Source organism: Sceloporus undulatus, chromosome 5 (assembly GCF_019175285.1).
Source record: "Sceloporus undulatus isolate JIND9_A2432 ecotype Alabama chromosome 5, SceUnd_v1.1, whole genome shotgun sequence".
Taxonomy (NCBI): Eukaryota; Metazoa; Chordata; class Lepidosauria; order Squamata; family Phrynosomatidae; genus Sceloporus; species Sceloporus undulatus.
In genome coordinates, this window is record NC_056526.1 from 23,958,099 (window position 1) to 23,981,140 (window position 23,042).

General features: G+C 41.0%; 1 protein-coding gene across 1 annotated transcript in view; it reads right to left on the reverse strand.

The window, feature by feature from the left end:
* PTN (pleiotrophin) overlaps positions 1-21,313 on the reverse strand; it is a 129,533-nt gene extending 108,220 nt beyond the window's left edge. Inside the window, exon 1 of the mRNA XM_042466433.1 lies at positions 20,925-21,313. The gene's annotated coding sequence lies outside the window, so the exon portion shown is untranslated. The remainder of the gene's footprint in view (positions 1-20,924) is intronic.
* Between the last annotated feature and the right edge of the window lie 1,729 nt (positions 21,314-23,042).

Sequence of the window (23,042 nt, forward strand, 5' to 3'; positions counted from 1 at the left end):
CCAAGGCTTGTAGATTCTTTTTATACAATATTGCCAAAATCCGACCATATCTCTCCGCCTCTACTGCCAGATCCTGGTCCATGCCCTAGTGATCTCACGACTTGATTACTGTAACGTCCTCCTGGCTGGGCTTCCTCTTTTTCACCTCCATCCTTTAATCTCTGTCCAGCATTCAGCTGCCACATTATCACATCGCCCCACCGCTCTGACCACATCTCTCCTGTGTTGGCTCCCTTCACTGGCTCCCCCCTCCTTTCCCATTCAGTATAAGCTCCTGCTGTCAACATTTAAACCTCCATGGACTGGCCCTCCTTACTTATCAGATTCTTTCTCTCACCTTTCCACTAGGGCCCTCCCTTATGGTAGTCAAGGTCTGCTGTCTCAGCCCAGGATTTCCTCTGCCCCATCCCGGATTCGCCCCTTTTCACTTGCTGCCCCTCACTCCTGGAACCTTCTTCCCCCACAAGCAGAGCCATCACTTCTTTAACCAGCTTCAAACGGAGTTGAAACATCCTGTTTAGAGAAGATTCCCAGGCATTGCATAATGTTGCTTACTATTTGATGTTCTTTTGGTGCCTGTTTTCGAAGCATTTCCTGTATTGCTATGTACTGTATATGTATTATCCTACTTGAGAGTAGTATTTTCCCTGGAAGAAGATTAACCATCCATTATGAAGCCAAGCCCCCTCCAGTCCATCTGCCTTGGTCCAGGCCTTGGAGGTAGAGAGGGACTGCTGGACCTCTGACCCTTTCCCTCCACCACTCCCTTCTTCTTCTGTGTCATGTCTTTTTGATTGTAAGCCCGAGGGCCGGGAACCGTCTACATAAAAAGATTGTATGTACGCGCTATTAAATTTACAGCGCTCATAAATAAGGTATAAAATATAATAATAATAATAATAATAATAATATGATATAGTTGCCTAGTGGATGCCTGAGAGACATTTGGAGAAGGAAGTCTGGAGGGGAAAGATGACGTGATCGGATAAATGACAAAAATGCCAAGAAATACACACCACACCAATGTGGAAATTGACATTTAAACAGATCCATCTGGTCTTCCCCAATTTGTTCAACCCTAATCACTGCAGATGGATGTGGAGTTATGCAAGGTGTAGACACCCCACTCCCAAAGCACTGTCAGTGTTATACAACTACCACTTTGGCTTGTGAAATTTCAAAGAGCATTTCCAGCATGCTTTTGAACACATCTTGTGCAGCCTTAAGCCTTATTCAAATACGTGCAAATGTACACACACCACAGATCAGTTCAGAAATTAGAGTCAGTAACCAGATCCTCATGGAAATTGTATCTGTCCCATAATTTCCAACAAAGGGCCTTGAGTATGCAGGACAGCAGTACAGCAGGGCTTATCAGCAGTCTGCTTGGGTTTGCACACTTTCCTCAAAATGGCCCTTCAGAAACTAGCTCAGGCTTTGAAAATTGCTTTTACAGGAAACATTACTCATGCCCATTGCAATTTTCAGAGGTAACCTGTTATGGGTTTTTGTTTGTTTTTGTTCGTTTATTAGCTTTAATTAACAGCAGTACCTGGTTATTGTGTTATTCCTCACATTGTCACTTTTACACGCTTGCTTTCTGGAAAAAAAATCATCTAAAAGATAGTGGGGAGGGGCATCTTAAAATCCCCCAAAGTATTTTGTTCCCACCCCTAAAAACGTGACAAGCAGATTTTGGTATAAATTGTGGCAAATATTATTAACTGTCGTTACACTGGTTTCAAAAAGGGAAACTGTTACCTCCAAAGCATCACTTTACAGGTAGTGTTTTCACAATGGCCAAGATCCTGCACCAGGAGACATAAGATGAAGTGCACACACAAGTAGTACTACACTACGCTCTATGATCATAGAATCATAGAATCTGAGTTGGAAGAGACCGCACGGGCCATCCAGTCCAACCCCTTGCCATGCAGGAAATCCAAACCAAAGCATCCCAGCAGATGGCAATCTAGCTCTGCTTAAAGACCTCCAAGGAAGAGACTCAACTACACTCCAAGGAGTGTGTTCCACTGTCGAAACAGCACTTACTGTCAGGAAGTTCCTCCTAATGTTGAGGTGGAATCTCTTTCCTGTAGCTTGCATCCCTTGTTCTGGGTCCTGTTCTCTGGAGCAGCGAAAAACAAGCTTGCTCCCTCCTCAATATGACATCCTTTCAAATATTTATACAGGGCTATCATATCACCTCTTAACCTTCTCCAGGCTAAACATCCCCAGCTCCCTGAGTCATTCCTCATGGGCAAGGTTTCCAGACCTTTCACCATTTAGTCGCCCTCCTCTGGACATGCTCCAGTTTCTCAATGTCCTTTTGAATTGTGGTGCCCAGAACTGGGACATATTCCAGGTGGGGCCTGACCAGAGCAGAATACAGTGGCACTATTACTTCTCTTGATTTAGCACTATACTTTTATTGATGCAGCCTAAAATTGCATTGACCTTTTTAGCTGCCCATTGCACTGTTGACTCATGTTCAACGTGGTCTACTTGGACTCCCAGATCCCTTTCACATGTGTTTCATTCAGCCAGGTGTCCCCCATCCTATCTGTGCATTTCATTTTCTGCCCTAAGTGCAGTACCTTACATTTCTCTGTGTTGAATTTCATTTTGTTACTTTGACCCCGCTTTCTAGTCTATTCAGATCATTTTGATGTTGATCCTGTCCTCTGGGGTATTAGCTATTCCTCCTAATTTGGTGTCATCTGCAAATTTGATAAGTATGCTCCCAATTCTGTCATCCAGGTCATTGTAAAGAGTTGAATAACACTAGGCCCAGGACAGGCCTTGTGGGACTCCACTGGTCACCCTTCCTGCAGGATTTCTTTGCTTCTGTAACCCCCACAGCACTTAGTGAACTTGGTAGAGAGAAGACATGAACCAACATCCAGCTTTATCCCATGTGGGCAAATGTGGAAGGGTAGGGGACACAATATCCTGTCTAAAAACCTTGGAGAGCCACATCCACTGCTGTATTGCTCCTGAAAACAAAAAATGCCACCAAATCCCCCTGGACACAGGAATTTTTACCTGCTTTTGAGCTTTTTCGCTTTTTAAGCCAAGGAGAGATCTCGTATAACTACTGGAAGTGAGCAGAAGACACTTTTCTTTACATGCTGTTGGAAAAGTGCTGTCCTGGACCTAAATTGGCCCGAGGTGCCCAAGTTATGGTGGAAATGCCTCCAGAGTCCCCAGAGGGCATTGGAGGCAACAACAATTTGAAAATTTCTAAAACATGTTCCTCCTATCTCTGGGGAGGTCCAGGAGCTTCCAAAACATGGTAGAAATGCCCTCCACACCCCCTTAAATGCGTTCTGGACCAAAAAACAATGATTTCCTGGGGCCACAAAACACCCCTGGGGGCTCAAGGAGCTGCCACAATTTGTGCACCTGTGCTTCTAGCTAGTACACAACAACATTATCCTCCCCTGGGACCTTTGGAAGACTCCTAAGAGATCTGGGAGTGCCTTTACATTCTGTGTCTTCTATAGAACATAGCTAGTGTTTGTTTTTTTTACACTCCCCAGTGTCTCCTCAGAAATAAGGTGGATTTTGAGGGATTTGGGATTTGTGCATGGGGAGATAAGTGAATTCCTCCCTCCACAAAGACCATACAAGACATACCGGCATAACGTGGAATTATGGAATTAACAGGTTGCCAACCAGTACTTCCACAATTCTGAACTAACTGCAAACCATGCCATACAATGAGCAGATAATTTGAGAAGAAATGGAAGAGAGTAATTAATAATAATATATATTAATAATAATATAGTTTATTTTATTTCCCGCCTCTCCTTGCGGATTGAGGCAGGATTACAACATAGATAATAAATTACAAAATACAGTAAAATACATTAAACCCTGAACCCTTCCACCAATAAAATTAATACAAAATTCAACGTTAAAATAAACATCAAAAGCTTGCTCTACAATAATTAGATGGAGTTCATTAAAAATAGATGGGGCTCTCCTTCTCCCGGAGGTCAGTCTGGGAATGCTCATCGGAAGAGTCCATCTTAAGCCTTCTTGAATGCATCTAAGGTGGTGATAAGATGGATCTCTCCAGCAGGTTATTCCACAGTTTTCAGAGCGGCTGAAATAAAGTCCTCCAGGTGTTGCACTAACTTGGTCTTCTGCAGCTGAAGTAGGTTCTTCACAGCGAATCTGAGAATGCGGGATGGATTATTTAGGAAGATGGGCTCTAGCATAGCCTGGACCCAAACCATGTAGAGCTTTAAAGGTGATATACCAAACCTTGTACTGCGATGGAAGTAGATTGGCAGCCAATGAAGGGTTATTAGAAACTGGTGTTATTGGTCAACCGTATTTACCAGCGACCACTTGGCTGCCATATTTTGGACTAATTGAAGCTTCTGAACTTGGCACAAGGGTAGCCCTACGTAGAGCACATTGCAGAAATCGAGACAAGAGGTTACCTGCATGTGTCCCACCCCTTCTAGATCCCCCTAGTCCAGGTAGGGTCACAGCTGGTGTATCAACCAATGTTGATAACAAGCGCTACTGGCCGTCGCATCTATCTGAGATGACAGTTGAAGGAATGAATCCAGGAGCACCCCCAAGCTGCAGACACAATCCTTTAGGGGAAATGTGACCCCATCCAGATCTAGTTGACAAATCTCCAACCCCAGCTTTGGGGATCCTATAGCAAGTACCTCCATTTTCCCAGGATTTAATTTGAGTCAGTTTTTCCTCATTCAGCCCATTACCAACCCAAGACAGTCATTCAGAGGAGAGATGCCATCCTTAGTCACTGCAGCAGACTGAGACATGGAGAAGCGTATTTGGGTGTCATCAGCATATTGATAACACCCTGCCCCATGTCTTCGGATGCTCTCGCCCAGTGGCTTCATGTAAATGTTAAATAGCATGGGAGACAGAATGGCACCCTGGGGGATGCCAGATTTTAACTCTCTTTTAGAAGAGCAACTGTTCCCCAGCATCACCATCTGGAATCTACCCGAGAGATAGGAATGGAACCACTGCAACACAGTGCCCCCAATTCCCAATTCTCTCAAGCGTTCCAGAAGTATACTGTGGTTGATGGTATCAAAGGCCTCTGAGAGGTCCAAGAGCACCAACAAGGTCACACTTCCCCTGTCAATACCCAGATGGAGATCATCAGCTAAGGCAACCATAGCAGTCTCAACTCCGTATCCTGTCCTGAAGCCAGTTTGAAATGGATCTAGATAATCGATTTCCTCCAAGACTGCTTGGAGCTGAAAAGCAACCGCCCTCTCAATCACTGCCCAAGAATGGAAGAAGGGACACCGGCCTATAGATATTTCTATCTAGGGGGCTAAGGGAGAGATTCTTCAATAACGATTTGACCACAGCTTCTTTAAAAATAAACTGATAACCCATTTTGAAGTCCATTTCTGCATTTTAGAAGCAAACTTACCACATCTTACTGCTAAACAAAAATAACAGCTCTAATGTGCACTGTTAGACCCACATTGTGATCTAATGTTTGGTTACATCATGCAGACAAGACAGAAAAAGTGAAAAGTTCCAAAATATGATCAAACCATTAATTTAAATTGTCCATTCTGCAAGGTGTATGGTAGATCAGCTATCCTTGTAATTTAATTAGAATGATAAGGCATGCTCTAGCCAAAGTTAAGCACTTTTAAGGCTCATCTATCTCAATGGGAGAATTAATTATGTGCTTAACTCTCCACCAATGAAATTAATGGGACTTAGGAGATCTTCCAACATTTCTTTAGCAACATGCAAGCCATGGAAACATAGCTCCTCCTTTCGACCATCAGAAACATTAGACAGCTAAGCTCATATGGATCTGTGTTGGGGTTCTTTTCCATACAAGAACAATCCATGCCAATAACTACTTGCAGGGAAAATAACTATGGCATGGACTCCTCCCATGTGACCCCACTTTTCCAACATTACAAAAAACAAAATATAATGGCTTTAATCCTATATCCCTTCAACATATCATAAATATCCAAATGCAGATCTATCCTGTGCCAAGCCACACACACACACACACACACACACACACACACACACACCACACACACTTACTGATAAGCCCCTAAAAGCTCAGCTCAGATAAACATCTAGCTACATCCCCATAGACAGACATCAGTGATGTGAACCAGTGGTATCTCAATGCTGATGTCACCATTTTGTGTCTGGTTATGGAGATGTAGTGGTTTGGGTGTTGTACTAAGATTTTGTAGATCAGGGTTCAAATCCCTGCTTGGCCATGGAAACTCAGTGGATGACCTTGGAGAAATCACATCCTCTCAGCCTCAAAAGAAGATAAACCCTGTCTGAACATATCTTGCCAAGAAAACTCAGTGATAGGGTCACTTTAAGGTTGCCATAAGTTGGAAATGACTTGAAGGCACATAACAAGAAATGAGGATGTAGGAAAATGCTTCTCTGAGTTTGCCTGCTCACTGCAAAGAAAAAATGGTCATATGAGGGAGCTTCAAGGGCTTACCAAAGTCAGGGAAGAGGGGCTTTAGGGGAGGAAAGGAATACCAATCTGCACAGCACCTACAAAAGAGCATCCAGATATGTAAGGGAAATTTACCATAGATGCTAAGATGACAGATAAACTGAGACTGTCATACATTTAACATACCATGGGAAGACATGACTCACTAGAAAACACAATAATGTTCAGGGGATTTCCCAGCAAACACAACAATGCTTGGAAATATAGAAGGCAGTAGGAAAAGAGAAAGACTGCATTCCAGATGGATAGACTGAATCAAAGAAACCACAGCCCTGAGACTGCAAGACCTGAACATGGCTGTTGATGGCAGGGTGACTATAGGCTCACATAAGTCAAAATCAACTTGACAGCAACAGTGAGTATTCTTATATGCTGCGTTAGAAACTTTTTTGTCCATATTCTACATTTTAAGCATACAGGACATGTTCCTATAAATTGGCAGGAAAATGATGCCAAAACATGGAGCAGAGTAAGATTCTGACACAAGTGGAAGAAAGCAAGATGAGGAAAATCATTGAACACTAGGTAACACGCACACATTGGTGGGGAAAGGAAACTGAAGCAGGATTCTTATTTTTAGTTTACCCTGCCTTAATTCCCAGCTCAGCTGCACCTAGGAAAGTTGTTAATGGCTGTGAGCAAGAAACCCTCATACAAAACAAACACTCTTGTGACCTCTGGGAACAAAGCAATCCAAACAAGTGAGTCAGGTGATCCAGGCTACTGGGAGATAATCAGGGCATCTCAGAGGCTCTTCCTAAGTATAAGGACTGGTAGCATGAGGATAAACTCCTCTTGGCTTTTCTTTTTAAGTCCTGTGACCAATCTCCATCTCCCCACAGCACCAGGTTGAAGTGTGTATTATGCAGATGGCATAACTCAACAGATAACAGAATATGAACCAACCTGTTATGGTTAATGAAAAACAGATATTTTCAGTATTCACAGATAGACATTTTAGTGCTCTGAAGACCCTTGCATTGAAGTCTTTGAGGTTATGCTTTTTCAGAATAATTTTGAAGAAGACATTGTAGCCAAAGCAAAAGAAGAAAGGGACTTTACTTTATGAATATATTTTCTGACGTATTTGGGGGGTGGGGGTGGGGGGGTGGGGATGGTGTAGATTTACAATAGTCTTTAAAATATTTCGAAAGCAACACTGTTTTAAGATCCTGACAGAACAGTAAGGATGAAGGTGGCATCAAGCTAGCAAAATGGTAGGCAATTGGTTGATACCTTATGGATTTCCTGAGGAAGTTTTGTTGTTGTTGTTGTTGTTCTTGTTATCAGCTAAGTAATACTGAAAATAAAGCTACTGAAAGATCACTGATAGGGACAGGGCTTGTCTGCACAGGCCAGAAGCTTCATTTTTCCCTTGTTCTGGTGGTGTCCTGTTCATACAATCCATGGCCCAAACCCCTGTTCTGGTGTGAACAGTCTGGACGACATTCAGTACATTAAGCACCAGAACCAAGGTATATCATGCTTAACATGAATTTTAAAATATCTTTCATTCTTAATGTTCTGGGAAGATCCCGAGTCCTCCATTCCCACACAGGGGAAGCTGTCTGCATGAGAATCCTACTGAGCTGACCTGTGCATCCACCACTGTTGCCAGTCACTTGGTCTGAGGTCAGAACAATGTGCCTAGCCATGTGATCATCATTGGACAACTCGTTGTGACCTCAGAAATGAGGGACCCACAGTAGTGGATACACCAGGTGGTTCAGTGAAATGCATATGCAGACTTGCTGCTCCAGTGCATGAAATTTTGCCAGGAAGCCAAGCCAGGAAGCTAAGTAAATACATAGACTCGTGATTTTTTTTTTTTTTTTTTTTTTTTTTTTTTTTTGGCAAGATACAGCAAGAGGTCTTTGCACACCACAGCAAGCTACTGCTCTGCTAAATGAGTTTGAGATTTGCACTCAGCTCTGTCTTGCCTGGAGCTTCGCCTACACAAACTGGAGAATTTGCACCATTGTCTCCCAACTGGAAATCACTCATGAAAACTGAAGACTCAGGGCCAGGCCCTGAGACATGACAATTCTAACCTCTCCCCTGACCCCCACCCCTTGAAGGCATGTAATCTGGATCATGACAGACCTCAGGCTCATTGCACTAAAATTAAATTCCTGCCTTTGAATATGCATTCATATGCCTTAAAAGCTTTTAAAGCTTAAGGCTGATACATGAGTTTCATGAGTACAAAGCAAAACAAATGCACATCTGGATGCCACACTGTTCTCCAGAGACTCTGCACCCATCTGTGCAGCAGTCAGTTGGGTTTGATATCATCATGGACACACAGCCTACATGGTAGGTTCAATACTTTGATTTTTCACAAACACATACTTTTGTTGTTGTGTGCCTTCAAGTAATTTCTGCTTTATGGTGACCCTAAGACTTACCTATCATGGGGCTTTCTTGGCAAGATTTGTTCAGAGAGGGTTTGCCATTCCATTGCCATTCTCTGATGCTGAGAGAGTATGACTTCCCCAAGGTCATCCAGTAGGTTTCATAACTGAGGGGGAATCAAAACCTGATCTCCAGAGTCTCAGTCCAAAGCTCAAACCACTATTCCAGGTTGGCTCCCACACATGGTTTGAAAAAGTAGTAATTGTTTGGTTCATACTCTTTTTGTATAACAAGAAGGAGAGAATATGAAGATGGAATGTGGATTGTATTTGTTCAACTCTGGCAGTGTTAGTGAACTGTTAAGAATGTTTCCTCGAGAACCAGAAGCTTCTGAGGAGGAGGTGGGATAGAAGGAGAGGCATGAATCATTCATGTCACACAGCCTTCTCTCACCACCCCCACAATCCTTGCAAAGACCCCCACTGCAACACTGAAATGCATTTTTAAAGGGCAACCATGTGCCACAAAACATAACAAAAACACCCATAGATCAATGTATTCATTCTTTTCATAGATATACTTCTTCAACCGAAAAATTTCAGTTGCAACAAGAAGAGTTGCAAAGTTGTATTGTCATAAAATTGAATCAAACATTACAGTCAATGACAACTATAGGTCTCAATTCCATAAAACCTCCCCTTCTTTTTTCCCTTGCACAGAATAACCCAAAACCATCATAGCAAGCATCATGATCACAGCTGCAATTATATCAGCCTGCAGCTCAATTACAAATGTCAGCTATGCACTGTATGTGCAGCCAATCACATGGAACAGTACAAACTGCACATATTGGATGTGAATCCACTATGCAGTGGCCTGAGTAAGTGCACTAAATTTGGATACAATAATTATAAAAATATTAAAGAATCAAAAGGATAAGGCACAGCAGCAAGAAAACTGAATTTCATACCAAGTTGAATGACAGGAAATAGGACAAAAGGAAGCGTGAACTGGGAAATAAAGTTGGGGATGTCTGAGGATTTCATCTGGTCCACAGTTATAAACACGCAGATCCATTCACACTTCCTGGACTTGTGCATACACTGAAACACAGTTATCATTGTTTTCTATACATTTTACAATGCAATTTATGAGTGAAAACAAAAACAAAAACCAGGGAAAATATAGTACTAATATGAATATTTTGGACTATGTGCAAAAGGTCATATTTTAGAGCACAATCAAAACTAAATAAATATTTCACAAAAATACATTAAACTAACTCAAAGTTTTATGGTTTTCTAAACTGGAAATTGATGTTAATATGGGACGGAATAAGCATATGAATGGGCGCATATGAAATTGATAACAGACTGATCTGTCAATCCCTAAACGGAGTCAGAGACACAGAGATCCAAAACTTCTATACTTTCTCTGTTCTCTGGCTCACAACTTTTTAAAAAAAGGAAATGCATAAGTCTCACATATTTGGAAACAGATGTGAAATTTGCTATGCTGTTTGAGAAATTTCTTTACATCTTGTCCATTAGGCCATTTCCTCTGAAGCATCACATCTGCAGGTGAAAGAGACACTTACTTTCAGTAGTCCCAGTTGAAGTCTCATCATCCAAAATCAATTTTAAGTTAGCTTCCAAACACATGAAATTCTGTTTGGGGAAGTATTTTCACTTTTCCTATTCTGAAGAGCAACAACAACAACAACAATAACAACAAAAATACTGATAATAAAAAGAATGCTCTCCTGTGTTTATGGCTCTCTCCACAGACTGTAAAAGTGCCAATGGTCACATCTGTGCAGGTATGTGCAAGAGTTAGAACATTTAGATGGAGGATGGTGGGCAGTATTATTCTATTTGTTTATCTGTCTATGTAATATTTCCAGCTGTTTCAGACAGTAGTCATTGAGACCAACAAGACAGACAAATTCTCCCATAATGCTGTACTTGGCATGGCACAATACTGCGGCTAGACAATTGTTGAGAGTTAGGGGCAGCTCCACTAGCAGATCAAGCATATCCACCAACTGTCTGAATTTGGCAGGGAGAGTCCTTATGAGTCCTCCCACTTTTTAAGCTACTTTTAAAATGCCCCAGTTTCTCTCATCTTCTCCCAATTTCTCCCTTTGTCCTCACCTTGCTATATTGCTCAGTTAACTCAGCAGAAGGGAGAAAACTGAAGGGAGGAGGGGATGGAGTTTTGTCCTTCTCTGTACTCAGGCAAAAGCAAATTGCTGCAACCTCTTATAGCTTGTGTGTTCTTCCTCATTAATAATTTTCCCCCTTTTGTCTACACTCCATGTTTCTTGGCCACCCATGTCCTGGCTTTCATGCATGAAATGTTGGAGGGTATGGCCAAGAGGAATTTGAAGGGATTTCCCAGTTTTCCCCCATTGGGGTTTCCAGAGCTTAGGGAATGAAATCTCTTTTCTGGTTCTTGGAGCACAGGGAAGGGATTTCAGGGCAAGAGTGCTGTTTTGAAATATGGGTGTGTGTGATTGATTCATTAGACTTGGCATTTGTAATACATATGACATACTTGTTGCAACAGTGGATGATGGTAAAGGTATTATGCCACCCTGCACACATTTACCTAGAAGTACGCCTTGATGAGTTCAGTGGAAGTTACTTTGCATTTGATGAATATAGAGCACATAAAAGGTGCCTTAATGGATATATATTTCATAATATGTATTAATGTCTGATGAAACTTTAGCTATTGATTACATTGTTCTTAATAACTATTTTATTCCGATGATTGTATTTATTATAGTTGTTTCCTCATGCATTTATTATTTATTCTTCTACTTGTGTGCCTGTGTGGACAGCCTCAGAAACATTTATCAAAGGGCATATGCATATAATAAAATATGCATATTACAAAATATTATTAATAGTAATATAAAATATGCATGCAATAAATATGCATATAATAAAGAAATTATATTAGAAATATGTTGATATGAGCATAACACCCTGCTCTCAGAAAATAAGATCTACAAAAGAAGTTGAAAGAACACTGGAAATTCAGCTACATAAAAGCAAAACTGGATGGCCATGAACGAGAGATACAGTACTAAGATTTAAGCTGGAAGGCAGCCTGAAGATGACCAGACAGGTGAATGATCAAGAGACTGGTTTCAAAGCATATGCTCTCTCTGAAGAAGGAAGCTATAATCAAAGGCAATTACACAAAAGATCTAGGTCAAGCACAAGCAGGGCACTGGAGTCCCATGAGAAATTATGTGTATGTGCCTACTGGTGAGAGTGACCTGGTTTCATACTCAATTGCATATTGATTGCCATATAGGTTTGTTTTGTCTTGTTTTTGAAAGACAAGAGAGGGATGTAAAAAGAATTCCAGCCATTAAAGGTATGCCACAGTCAAGCTAACATTTCTCAGAAGAATTTTTTTTTTCTCACAAAACCCTGGTGGTATTTCTTTTTTTCTTGTCCATCCATTTCTGCCCAGGATCACTTTGCTGAATATTTCTTCAAGCAAGAAATATGGTAGACAGCTGAAATATCTGCTCAACACATTCAACTGAAAGATACAGATCAGACTAGTATTAGAATTCAAAAGACAAAATTAATTAAATGTCCTTATTTAATTGCAAATTTCCAGGAAATATTTGTAGTATCTGGAAGCCTCTCTCATGTACAATATTATACAAGTCTGCTGTGTTGTTCGCCAAGATGTTTATGGACCTGACAAGGTAAAATGTATTAATATATTACTTAAGACCCAAGACCGATACCACTTAAGAGCTTTGCAAAGTAAAGTAATACTTAGGGTCAGTGATGGTTTACACAGGTCTTCTGGTGTTTTCTATTGTTGTAGCTAAGAATATAATTCATCCTCATTTATAACTCTCCAATGCAAATGTTGTCAAAAGTTTAATTGGTCAACAAAAAATTCAGATATATGAATAATACTCTGTTTGATAACTATAACCTATAGTGTGTGATAAAACTCTAGGCCAAATAAAGGGAATTCTCAAGGTTAACCTTCTTATCAGAGGATGGAGTTTGACCCTAATCAGTTGTGATTATGGTCAGGCATCTTCCGGATCCCACAGCCATTTCTGGACTATGCCTGCTGGATTCACACTGTTGACTTTCTGTTTCCCAAGTACACACTCTGTAAACAGAAAAATCCAGACAGAAACCCAATACTTCCCTCTCCGTTTCCCCCACTTCCTCAAAGCTTTTTAATATTTATCCATATTGATCCACCATAATTTCAAAGTGATGTTATTACCAAATGCTAAGTGGAGTTCTCTACTGTTTCATCAAATCCACACTTAGCTGAGATCATGGAACTTGCTCCATTATCCTATTAGCCTTCTGAAGTAATCCCCTGAGATTTTCCTGCCTCCTCTTTGCTCCTCTAGAGTCTAGCACAGGAAAGAAAAGAGCCTGTAGAGTCAGCCACAGACAACAGTAGAAGCAGAGAGCACTTCCCCACAGACACCTCAAATGTAGAAATCAGCATCTCTGAGATTAGTTTCCCAGAGATGGAAAAGGAGCCTTTTCCCATACGCTCTTTTCAGCCTTGTGAGTTTAGCAGAGACAAATCTTCTATTGTTTTGCCTGGCTGTGGTTCATTACCCCAGTGGCTTACTTTCCATAATAGCACTTCTTTCATGAAGATTCCTTAAATTGTATCTAGCGGAGTGTCTAGATTTATTTCATGCCAAATGTGCTTCATGTGTGATGTGGGGGGAAGGGGAAATTCGGGATGCAATGAATCTTTGTGCATCTCCATTTTCACTGTGACATGTTAGTTGGTTTTTTGCCACTTTCACTTTCTTGCACATTTTTCCATGTCTCTTCCCAACCACTGATCTTCTAAGCTACTGCTGATTTAAAGAGCTGGAGAGCAAAAGTACATGCACAAGTATTAACCAGCCAACTAAACCAATGTCTCCCACTTTGTAATGCTGCACAGGGCATTTCTATGCCCATCACTTCCTCTATGAATACTCCCCCTTCAATTCAGCTTTAGCTGCACCTAGCCAAGTAATGGAGGCAAAATGTACATGATAGTACTCATTCTGATGTGCATCCCTATGTTCAAACCACTGACATTTGACAACAACTGCATTTTGTTAAGCTGCACTGCACACCCACCTTAAGTGTACATCTCCAGCCTCAATGTGATCCAATTAGTCAACTAAGCATATGCACATCAAGGCAAGACGGCATGATTTCTATTGCCCTGCAACAAGGATGAGTTTTCCCCGACACCCTCTCCATTGTATTTAGTTACGCACTCCTTTCATAAAATGGTGTGCCAACAGGCCAGCTAGTGAGTAGGCAGTGTATGTGTTTAGGAATCACAAAATTGTTTCACAGAAAGGATCCTTGGATATGATGGCTTTCCCTTAGTGTTGAACTACAGTGATAAAATAGATGTTATTCAATAAAATATATGGGTGGCAAAAGCATAAGCCTTCTCATATCTTGGTCACAATTTGACCATTAGTGTAATGCCTATTCATACTTTAAAATCTTGGGTAAGATACAGGTAACTGAGTAGTAGAGCTTTTTGTGCTTTTCTTGCAGGATCAGAGGCTGAATCTGTGGCATGTCTGCTTAAATCTGTCAGGCAGCAGGACTGGGATAGTCTCCAGACCAAAAGGAGTCTTTGCCATCTGCTCTCAGTCAGATTAGACAATGTGAAACTTCTGAGTAAGGCACTTTCACATAGTCATAGAAGGGCACATGTGGCTGGCAATTTTGCCTATTTGGTAGGTTTCTCTTTTCATCCGTGTACTGAATTTTAAAGTTATTATAAACAATCATAACCAGTTCCATGATTGCCCACTTTTGCTGTATGGAGAGCATAGGAAAACCAAAATTGGCTGAAGCCCTTGGGCATTTGTGGACCATAGGAAAAAAGCATATTCATTTAAAGTTTGCAACTCCTTATACCTTGAACTTTCCCATAGGACCTCGTAGATGTCATCTTTCTCACACTGAAAATCCTGCTCTTTCTTAAAATTGTAGGCCTAATATTTTAGCCACATTCTCTACTACAGCAAAGCCTAACAGTGCAATCCCATACTGTTGTGTGCCTCTAAGTCATTTCTGATATAGTGACTCTAATCTGAACATATCATGGGATTTTCTTCACAGAATCTGTTCAGAGGTGGTTGCCTTTGCCTTCCACTGATGCTGAAAGAGTGTAACTTACATAAGGTCATCCAGTAGGTCTCCATGCCTAGGCCAATTCAAACCATGCTGGCTGTCCTATATGCTGGCTCTCCTATACATTTGTATACTTTAAAGGAAAACTCAGTTGAGTTCAATGGAACTTACTCATCTGTACATCTGTATAGGACTACAGCTTTAGCACATGCAACCTCATGTTCTGGCATTTATCTCGGGTAACTTCCCTCTCCCTTTCTACCATTTGTTGTTCTCCTATCTCATCCAGAAACTAAAATAAAAACATGGACCTTTGACTCATTTTTTTAAAAAAAATATCCATCAGTTCATGGCTATCTATTAAGCACCATGTCAATTGATGGGGCTATATTTATTATCAATGTCCAGTAAACTCTATTAGCTACTTACTTAAGTATACTCAACTAAGTAACTTCTCCCAGACCAACCACCTCAAAATTGATGGATATGTCATTCACCCATGTTCTGATTGCTGATAGACTGGACCTCTTTCTCTCCATGCAACTGATGTAAAGAAGGTTGGTGAGAAGGGGAGTTATTTCTGTGCCAACAGTTTCACAATACTGAGTAAGTAGTGATCATGAATATGAAACATTTACCTAGATTTACTCATCCATAACTGTTCCATATTTACAATCGCTACCCAGTCATGATTATGACAGTATTGCCACAATCATAACTTCCTTCCCAACCTACATTATTGGGCATCCCGTATATACGGAGAAGGAAATCCATATTGCCAGTGACTGGAGCACAGGCAAATGGCATTTCCATCAGGTTTGAGAGATGTCAGGCCAGGAGTAGCCGATAAAGAATACTTGGTACTACAATACTAACAATGCATCCAAGAAGGAAACATTTGTTTTACCTTTGAGATGAAGGGCATAAAGAACTGAATGTCCATTTTTGGGATATAATACTAAAGGAATAAGGAAGGCATTAGGTATCACATACCTAATGAGCTAGCAGCTACTTCAACTCATATGCTTTCTTACCAAACATCAAACTATAAACTGAAGCACATCCCTAATGATAACCAATGCATTCTTGCCATGTCTCCAAGTAGGGCTTAACTAAAACAATTTCACTGCATTTGACCTTTTACCTCTTCTTGTCAATGACTGCCATTTCCAGGGAGGGTTGATGATGCTGCACCTTGCCCTAACTATGTCACCAAACTGGGGTTCACTTGAAACTCCTCCCCAGGTTCCATGAATACATGAAGAAAAAAGGATCCTGTCCCAAATGTTACCACAGTTCTGCTCTCCTCTGACAGTCATGTGTTTGAAGATAATAATTACATTTGGTTTGCATCTATCTTTTTATGTAAGAACTCTCCAAATTTAAACATATAATCTCCATAAATAGGACAGAAAAAAATGAAACTACATAATGCTGAATACAATCAAGTTTTGTGGATTTAGGATGTTATACTTTTCCATATGGCCAACATGTCTACCCCTGGATTTATATTCTCATAATGCTAATTATGAGAGAAAGTAAAGAAGACAGATTTGCATATCCATCCAGGGCTCTGGATGTTGAACTCTTATAAACTATAGCCTTGAATTCCAGTATATTCAATCATATTTGTGTGTTAAATTAGTGTCATTACATTTCCTTTTCCTGATTCACACTTCTTCTTTATCAGATATGTGCCAGGCAGGCACAATACAATCCTCTCCCCATTGGGTATAGCTCTACTTGTTGGATTTGGCCAATGTGAGTTGTTTCATTTTATTTTTTGTAAGTACTTACCAGCATTCACATATTCTTTCATATATGAGAGGGAAAGAATTTGAGATGTAAAACACCTTAATGAAAGAGAGAGTGGCAGGCTTTCATCTCTACGTTTGACTCAGTACACAGAAGCCATGTATGCATGCCCTAATTGTTGCAACCCTAATTTTAAAACATCAGATGAGATTTTAATTGAAGTCTGTGGAGTGCTGTGAAATCAGAGTAGCAATGATGAAACAGAATCTTTGAAAAACAACATCCTGATTTGGCTGTTTAGTTCCAAGAAAATGGGTAGTAGCCCAGGATCCAATTGTGGCCAGGAAATGTGTGCCAATGTTTTCTTTTAACTGGTTCCAAATGTGGGGTTTAATGAGGACTGGTTGGGGCAACTGCAGTTGCATCTGCTTCCAGACCAAATTGGACAGTTCTTCTATGGGGAAGCTTGAATCCATTATTCAAACTTCAGATATTTGATCTTTCCAAGAACCAGTCCACTTTAATTAACATTAGTGCCACAGAGCGGGTGTGGAATTTGACTGGCTTTGCTTGGTGCTTTTCAAGAATACAGCTAGGCACAATCCTGAGACATGTTAAATAAACCACAGTCAGTTGGTTCACAAAATACTGGGCAAAATCAATTTGAATTAACTTTGTTGTTCAAATCATTTTGCTCTTCCAGTAATTCTTTAATTGCACTGAGTCCCATGGCAGGATGAATGATATCCTGTGATCTCCCTATGATGTACTGCAGATCCCAGAAGCTTATCCTGTGGCCTTAAGCTATAGTCTCCCAGGCTGTCTCTTCACAACAATGTGATGTATGATGAGAAAAAGGAACAACCCCACTATTTATGTAAAGTTATCACACTGGAATTCAGGCCTAATTCCCACTTACCTCTTGATTTGATTCCTGAACCAATTCCTGAAACCAGTTCAGCAAACACAGTGGTCCCACTATGTTTGCGCCAATTTCTAGAATCAGTGCAGGAAGCAACAGCTGCAGTTTCCCTGCCATGCCTCCCTCCATCCACCTGGCGATACCGGTAGGCCAGGAATGGAGGGGAGGCTGGGGCAGAAGGAGAAAGGCAGGCCGGGAGGATGCAGGACTGAGGAAGGAGCAGGTATGAAGGTATGGCCGGGAGGCCGGGGAAGCTGCTGCCAGTGGGAACCAGGGTGGATTCAAATCTGATTTGAATCTGCCTGGTTCCCACTTGGGCTGAATCAATTTATTTCTGAATAAATCAATTCAGCCCCCAAATCACCCCATTTTACCAGCATCTTTTTGATGTGGGTTAAATGGGTTAAAACCATGCCCCCCTTTCCAAATCACTTCAGCAATTCAAATTAAGTGGGAACCATGGTGGTTTAAACCAAATCATTTGGAATCACGATCTGATTTAAACCATAGTGGGAACAAGGCCCAGAAGACTCAGTTTCACCATTTAATATTACTGAGGCTGTTGCTGATTGGTTGGCTACTGCATCTCCCTTTCCCTGGTCCTTTCTTTCATCCTACTTCCACAACCTCTGTGAAACGACATTGACATTCCTTCTAGCACAGGAGCACACCCCAGCTGCCTTGCTAATTTTAAAGATGTAATATGGATCTGACCCTTCATGGCAACCAACAATGCAGAAGGTCTACTTTAATGACCTCCATGATCAGAGGCCAGAGTTCATCCAACTCAGCACAAGGCACCAAGCTATGATACTTGAGGTGGATGAAGTCAGAGGAAATTTTAGGCCTTGCTGTTCCCTCATGAGTCCTCTGTGATCTTTGTTGACAGTCCACCATCAGTGCAGTGTGAGCTTTATGGATCACTTTCTCCCCTTTACATGAGGCCTTTTGACTACCCCATACTGTATCTGGGGGACTGCATCAATTGGCTAAGATGGTGTCTATAAATAGGTTGTCATTGACAGGTTATGGGGGAGAATATCAGAGTTCAGTGAACACCCTGGCACCCTTTTGGTGAAGGGTAGGGCTCTGGAACAGCCACCACAGGTTTGTGGACCTGGGGGTGGGGAAGGAGCCTCCCCTGGGTCTGACCAGGGGTAGGGTTGCTGTCTCCTGTAAAGTCTCCGGACATGAGAGGGAGTACCCTCTGTTTGCCTTCCAGTAAATGGTCAACTGGGGAGCAACCCAAGGGAAGGCTAAGGAAGTGGACACAGGTTGTCACCTGGCCTCAGCTGGACCTGCATCAGGTTACTCCCCTCTCATTTTGCTCATTCCCAGGTTCAATTCAATTAAACAGACATAGTGGTTTGGATGTAGGATTTGGGGTCTGGAAATTGGGGTTCGATTCTCTGCTCGGCTATGGAAAACCACTGGGCGACCTGGTGTGAGTCACACTCTCAGCAACAGAACCCCTTGTGATAGGTTTGCCTTAGGGTTGCCATAAATCAGAAATGATTTGAAGGCACACAAAAACAAAGGTAAAATAGAGTGGCCCTTCTTTAACCCAGTGTTTCGTGTCTGAATTCATTATTTCATGGTTGGTCATCAGTCAGGTTTTCTACATTATCAGAGGGTAGTCTAATGGTACTTGTAGCTACCAAGTTTAGGCTAGCAGGCCTGGAGCTGTTCAATGCCTTGGTTAGTAGACTTCTTGAAATATATATATATATATGCATCTAACTGTAATACATGTATTAAATACTGGGAAAAGTTTTAATATATACATAATTTTCACAGGAAAAAAGTGTATATATGTACGTGTATATATATATGTGTGTGTGTGTTTGGGTGAGCACACCAGGGATTCAATTTCGCATGTAAGAATTTTAAAAATTCTAAAGCTTTCTTCCCATTGGGTGAGATTACATGAATTTTTGGTGGGAGCATTTGGACTTCCCCCCCTCCCAGAATCTTCATTTGTTCAAAAGAGCCCCCTGGTTTTGTACAGAAACATTGTTTTAGCATAAAATACATGCTTGCAGCAAACTTTTTCTTTCTTTCTTTTTTGCATAAAAATTACTGAACACTAAAATGAGGGAGGGAGAAAGTGCATAACTTTTTATTCTTGCTTAATTATATATATAAAAACAAATCTTGCAGGGGTTGATAAGATTTGGGGCACTTTATTGTTAACAACAAGAAAGTTTAAAATATTATTTTCCATCCCTAGTATGTGTACAAACACACACTCTTGAGTTATTTCAAGGAAGCTTGAGATACAAATGTGGGGGAAACTGTTACAGTAAACATCTGGTCTTCATACACATAAGCAGATTGCACTGTATAAAGTTTCTTGTCAAACTTTATTTAAGTTAGATTTCTGGAAGTAGAACCAAAGAGGCACAACAATATGATTTAACATTTTTAATACCAGAAAAATTCATAGAGTCCAGTAATCTGCAGGCATGTTATCATGAGCCTCTAAATGTCAGGGCACCCAATGGAGCAGAAGCAAAAGTAACCAACACAAGCTGGTACGGATGAGAGTCAGGAAAGCTCCACCCCTCTACTTACGGCTGGGCACAAGGACACACACTTTTCTAAAGGAAGAGTGGAGGAGAAACAAGTTCTTCTACACATCACTCAATTCTTTACCCTATCCAGTTATAACACCAGGGCTCAAAATATATGGAAACAGAGCAGGGAGGTTCCTCTTCTGTACTCTTCAGACTTTTTTGCAACCTTCGCTTGGGAAACAGGAAGGAGGAAGAGCAAAGGAAATGTCCTGCCTCGTGAGACTCCCTCAAAGTTGATACAAGCTGGTGCTAATATCCTAGTAGTCACTTTTCCTGAAGATCCTGCCTCAAGTGAAGAATAATGTTCCTACTATTTGGCATTCAGAGCTTTGCACATTTCTCTTTCAGGAAATGCCAACCACTGCCATCATCAGACAGATGAGCACCATCCTTACTCCACTCAAAATAAAAATAACTTGAAGTCACTCAGAGAGTCCTTCACCCCACCAACTTCCTATACCCTGAGAAACATTTGAAACTGAAATAGCATCCCAAGAGATGCACCATCAAGCTGCCTTTTCCTTAGCATCACTGATCAGCTTTCCCTTTTTAAGGTTGGGGGGTGCATTGTGAGAGGCTTAGTGAATGCCAGACTTTGTCAAACCCAACCCAGGTGTACTTACTTTGAGTGTCAAGAAGATCTCCTGTCTCTGCTCCACTGTCTTCCACTCCCAGTTCTGAGCTTTTGTATACCTTGGCTCTGCAAACGTAGTGGTGCTCTTCCACTATGTTTTTCTTGCCCTTCTTGAAATGCTGGACTCCCAGACTGGCCTTTATGATGTTCCTCAGCTCTTTCTTGGTGTACCTTCTCTTCCCTTTGAATTTGCTCACCGGGGATTTATATAGGCAAGGCAGAGAAGCTGATCCTTGCTTTTGACTACCGGGAAAGCAGAAGGCGAGTGAGTGAGTGAGTGAGTGAATGAGAGAGCCAGCCAGCGAGAGGAAAGAAAAGAAGGGAGGAGAGATTGCACAGTGCACTCATGTGATCTGACTGGGAAGCTTATCAAAAGCAGGTCACTCTAGGGGCATTCTCTCCCACAAAGACTGAAGGCAAAGGAAGAGGGTTGGAAATGGGAGAAGAGCTCTCCCTCATCTCTCTTTTTTTTCCCCTACCAGGCAGTGCTAAAGAAAAGTAAGGACCACACTGAGCATTGAAAGCAAACAAACAACTTGAGATTCTATGTGCATCCAAACAGCTTCTGAAGTTGTCTGAGACAGGGAGTGCCTACTGTCACCTTTCTCAGGAGGGGACAAAATTGAAGGCATTGCCACTCCAATAAGTATTCTGCCTCCCAAATGAAGTTTTATTTATTAGTTGATTTATTTTATATGCCAACTTCCTCCCAAACTGGATCCAAGGTGGCTCACAAAATATATATTTTTTAAAAAACCCAACAATAAAGCAATACAATTTTAAAACACAACTAATGCACCACATTAATAGAACAGTTTAAAAAAGTAATGTACTGTACTAAGTTAAAAATATATAACCTGCCTACTTTATTATGCTCTGTTCTTGTTACCTTAATTCCTACATATTAATTTGTAATATTTCATGTGAACTAATAAATATAAATATTTTTTTAAAATATAGAAAACCAATTAAAATGACATACCAAAGCAAACACCGCAAGAAGCCTCCCTGAATTTTCCTTAAGTTCCCAAATTCTAGTACAGTTGGCCCTCCTTATACACAGATTTTTTATACACGGATTCAAGCATCCACAACTTGAAAATATTCAAAAAAGTATAAATTTCAAGTATCAAACCTTGATTTTTCCATTTTTTATAAGGGACACCATTTTGCTATGCCATTTTATTTAATGGGACTTGAGCATACATGGATTTTATTATTCACGGAGGTTCCTGGAACCAATCCCAGCGGATAACAAGGATCCACTGTATTGCAGAAAGCGAGTGACTAGTATTTGTAAATACCTAGAATTCTTACATTTGCTGTGTTTGCATTTGCTTGATAACTTTGCCTGTCTTTTTTCTTTGGATACCTAAGCTGCAGTTTCTGAAAGCTTAACTGAAGTTTAAAGTTGCAATGCTAAAAATTTGGGAACTGAAAGAACATTTCCATGGAGGGCAGAATTATTATTTGGGGAGATGTGTCCCCATTCCTCCCCACCATCACTCCACCTCTTTTCCCAGGCCATATGGAAAACTCATGGTGTCTCCTTCTTGACAGCTGGTTCATGTGTGTTTTACCAAGGTCTCTTTGTGGCAGCCCCAAGTGAAGACTGTCTACTCAGGGGAACAGTGTAACAGCAGAGGAAATCTTCCAAAAACATAACAGCAACTACTTACAGCTACTTGCATAAGCAGAGTGAATTTGGTGTTTACAACATGCAGAAAACCCCGTAACAGGTTCGCCTTAAGGTCACCATAAGTCGGAAATGACTTAAAGGCACACATGCATCTGTATTTCATCAAGAATATATATTAGCAATGGGGCAAACAACTCCAACTAGATGCATGGAACTAAATTATTTTCTTTACTGGGATAAAAAATAGATCCACGTATCCTCAGACAAACTCTGAACCTAATTTCACCCTGTTGCATTCCTCATTATGCCCTGAGGAAAATAATTCAATCCATTTTTTTCCTGCTGCATTTTTGTGCCTCTCTTAAGAACCCTCTCAGCTTTTGACAACTTGATGTCTGAGGTGGCCAACTGCTAAAGAAGACAAGATCCCTGCACCTTTAATAGTGGGATAGGAACTGGAACTTCAGT